We start from the raw sequence: 4,429 nt of genomic DNA on the forward strand, positions 1-4,429 counted from the left end.
TATCTAATATATATTATATATCTTATCTATATAATAATCTATATTAGATTATGATATATTTTATATATATTATATATAACTTAATATATATTATATATAATATATATGTTAGCCATTTGTATGTCCTTTTGAGAATTGTCTACAAAGATTCTTTGACCATGTTTAGATTGGGTTATTTGTTTTATTGCTATTGAGTTGTTTGAGTTCTTCATGTATTTTAAATATTAGCCCCTCATCAGATGTATGTTTGAAAGTATTTTCTCCGGATCTATAGGTTGTCTCTTTATTGTTTCCTTTGCTGTGCAGAGCCTTTTTGTTTGATCCCATTTGTTTATATTTTGCTTGTGCTTGTGCTTTTGGGGTCATATCTAAAAACATCTTTGTCCAGTCCAATATTGTGAAGCATTTCCCTTGTTTTCTTCTAGTAGTTTTACAGCTTCGGGTCTCGATGTTTAAGTACTCAATCCACTTTGAATTCATTTTTGTTTGTGGTGTGAAATAAGAGTCCAATTTTTTTCTTCTGTTGTATAGATTCAGTTTTCCCAACACCATTTATTGAAGAGACTATTCTTTCTCCACTAGTGCTTTCTTGGCACCTCTCCTGAAAATCAATTGACCACAAATATATGGGCTTATTACTGGGCTGTCTATACTGCCCTATTGGTCAAAATGTCTGTTTTAATGCCAGGACCATGTTGTTTTTGTTCACTATAGCTTACAGATTTTGAAGTTAGGTAGTGTAATGCATTCAGTTTTATTCTTTTTTATTTCTCAATTCCTTTGGCTATTTGAGATATTTTGTAGTTCCATACAAATTTTAGAATTGTTTTTATTTCTGTGAAAAATTACATTGGAATTTTGTTAGGGATTTCATTGAATCTATAAGACCTCTTTGGATAGTATGGACATTTCTTTTAATTTCTTAATTGTATTAGGGTTTTCTAGAGAGACATAATCAATCAGAACTAATGGAATGTGTGTGTGTGTGTGTGTGTATACACACACACGAGAGTTTATTAAGTATTAACTCACACAATCACATGGTCCCACACTAGGCCATCTGTAGGCTGAAGAGCAAGGAGAGCCAGTCTGAATTCCAAAACTGAAGAACTTGGAGTCTGATGTTTGAGGGCAGCAAGCATCCAGCATGGGAGAAAGACATAGGCTGGGAGGCTAGGCCAGTCTAACCTTTTCAAGTTTTTCTGCCTGCTTTATGTTCTCTGGCAGCTGATTAGATGGTGCCCATCCAGATTAAGGTGGGTTTGCCTTCCCCAGCCCACTGACTCAAATGTTAATATCCTTTGGCAATGCCTTCACAGACACACTCAGGATTAATACTTTGCATCCTTCAATCCAATCAAGTTGACACTCAGTATTAACCATCACAAGTCTACCCCTTGTCAACTTGAACCCATACACATCTCCTGAGATTATGAGTAATCTTCACATAAAGACAGTAATAAGGTCATAATTATGTCTAATGTAATACAACTATCCTTCATACAACCAGAAATGTACTAATCCCCAACCCAAATAAAGTTAACAATACTTAAATGCTGATATGAAGTAAATAAATCTTATGTCACATGATAAAGCAAATAAAACGAAGATATTTTCTTAGTACAAGTATATATGTGCACCAACATGTTTTTAACAAAAGGAAGAGGAAATACTTATGACGATTATAGTCCTCATTCCTGCAGCTGGTCAAGCGGTCATAGCTGGTATTGGTGATTACCTTCTTCTACTACCCATTCTGTATTCCCTTTGCCTTCAGCAAGCAACTCAGCAGGTTGTGTTTTTTTTTCCTTGTGATGTGACCCAAACCTTCATTCCTGAAGGGTCTGGGCCATTTGTAGTCCTGCCTGGATTGGGCTGTTGTAGTTTCCCAATGACCTTAATCACAGGGCATGGTAATACTAAGCAACGACCTAATGGATCTCCTAATGAATTCCATGCATACTCTTCCTTACCTAAGTTATAGAGTAGTAGACTGATTTCATCACAACAGTCCAGGTCTATTAACCTAGCCAGTACTGTAACTCCTTTCTTAGCCCATTGACTTAAAGGTAGGAGAAGCCCAAAGTTTCCAGGTGGCACTCTTAACTTTCAGTTTAATGGTATCATTGTTGTGTCTCCTGGTGACAGTGTTCCTCTCTCTGTAACTAAGACCTCTAGGCTAGCAGAACATAATGTCGCGGGAACAGGAAGCAAAAATTTTGCTTGTGGATCACTAGGGGTGATGATGAGTGATGCCACTTCCACTTCCATTGCTTGATTCCTGGACTCATGAATCCTGGCTATGGGAGAAACAGTACCATATATTGGACACTGATTCAGAGCATACACGGCCTTTTGGAGAACTCTGCCCCAGTCCTGCAAAGTATTGTCACCAAGTTGGCATGGTAATTGTGACTTCCAAAGGCCATTCTACCATTCTATCAATCTACCTGCTTCAGGATGATAGGGTACATGCTACGACCAGTGAATTCCATGAGCATGAGGCCACTGCTGCATTTCTCTAGCCGCAAAATGAGTGCCTTGGTCACAGGCAATGCTGTGTGGAATACCATGATGGTGGATAAGGCATTCCATAAGTTCACGGATGGTAGAGTCTTGCCAGAAGCATTGCGTGCCCAATAGGCAAACTCATATCTGGAGTTAGTGTCTACTCCAGTGAGGACAAACCTTTGCCCTTTCCGTGATGGAAGAGGTCAAATATAATCAACCTGCCACCCCAAGGAATGGTGCCATATCTAGGGCTCAGTGTTGGTCTCTGTTGTTGGCAAATTGGGCACTCAGCAGTGGCAGTAGCCAGGTCAACCTTGATGAGTGGAAGTTCATGTTGCTGAGCCCATGTGTAACCTCTATCCCTTCCACTAGGGCCACTTTTCTCATGGGCTCATTGGGCGATGACAGGGGTGGCTGGGGAAAGAGGCTGAGTGGTGTCCATAGGTCGTAAGTCATTCTATCCACTTGATCATTAAAATCCTCCTCTGCTGAGGTCACCCACTGGTAAGCACTCATATGGGATACAAATATCTTCACAGTCTTTGACCACTCAGGTCCATCCACATTAATGATGTGTTTTATATTTACATTTTACTAGTTAGCCATTTTTACTCAGACTTTCCTTGTTAAACTTTAATTTCAAAGATCATTTAATTCAGATATTGATTACCTTACTATTATTATGCCAATCCAGATTTTCAAAAGCAATTTACAATGTGAAAAATACAAATCAATGTCAAAATGAAATGAAGTTAAAATTGGGAATTATTAGAAAAGACTAACAACTTAATAGAAATTATATAAATTATACAACCTAATAGAAAAATAGGTACAGTCAATTTAAAGAAGAAATACAGATGACTAATATGAAAATATTTACAACCTCATTAATAGGTTATAAAAACTAAAATAATGTTTTCTGTTTCACATCCATGAAATTGGAGGAAGGTAAAACGGATAGCATCAAAGGTTGGCCATATGGAGCAGCAAATGCTCTTCTACACAACTGAAAGAAGTGCTATTTGGAGCAACCATTTTGAAGAGTGATTCAGCAAAACTCAGTATGGTGGAATATTCTCATTCCTTTCACCACAACAAACAAAAATAACAAACACTCTTAGTAAAACTCTCACCATACAAAACATACATCAGTTTTGTTTCTATATACTAACAACAAACTATCTGAAAAAGAAATTATGAAAATGAGCCAATCCCCAATAGCATTGAAAAGAATACAATACTTAGGAATAAATTTAAAGAGGTAAAATATCTGCATACTGAAAACAGTACATGTTGATGAAAGACACTAAAGAAGACACCAAAAAAGAAAGGGCATCCCATGTTCATGGACTGGAATAATTCATATTGTTAAAATGTCCAGACCACACAAAGCGATCTACAGATTTAATGCAATTCCTATCAAAATTCAAATGGTATTTTTCACAGAAAAAAAAAAACAGTCCTAAAATTCTTATGGAACCAAAAAAGACCCCAAATCACCAAAGCAATCTTGAGCAAAAGAACAAAGCTGGAGGCATCATACTTCCTGATTTCAAAATATACTACAAAGTTACAGTAATTAAAATTTACTTACTTTCTTTGCTGAGACTATTTTTTCACTTGTTTCAAAGATATTTGTAATTTTCCATTGAAGCATTTGTATGATGGCTGTTCTATGATCCTTTTCAGATAATTTTAACATCTATGTTATCCTGTCATTGGTGTCTTTTGATTGTGTTTTCATAATTAGAGATCTTTTTGATTCTTGGTATGAAGAGTGATTCTTTTTGTTTTTTTTTTTTTATTATTATACTTTAAGTTCTAGGGTACATGTGCATAACGTGCAGGTTTGTTACATATGTATACTTATGCCATGTTGGTGTGCTGCACCCATCAACTCGTCAGCACCCATCAATTC

Source organism: Rhinopithecus bieti, unplaced genomic scaffold, assembly GCF_001698545.2.
Source record: "Rhinopithecus bieti isolate Rb0 unplaced genomic scaffold, ASM169854v2 scaffold_12088, whole genome shotgun sequence".
In the NCBI taxonomy this organism is placed as follows: Eukaryota; Metazoa; Chordata; class Mammalia; order Primates; family Cercopithecidae; genus Rhinopithecus; species Rhinopithecus bieti.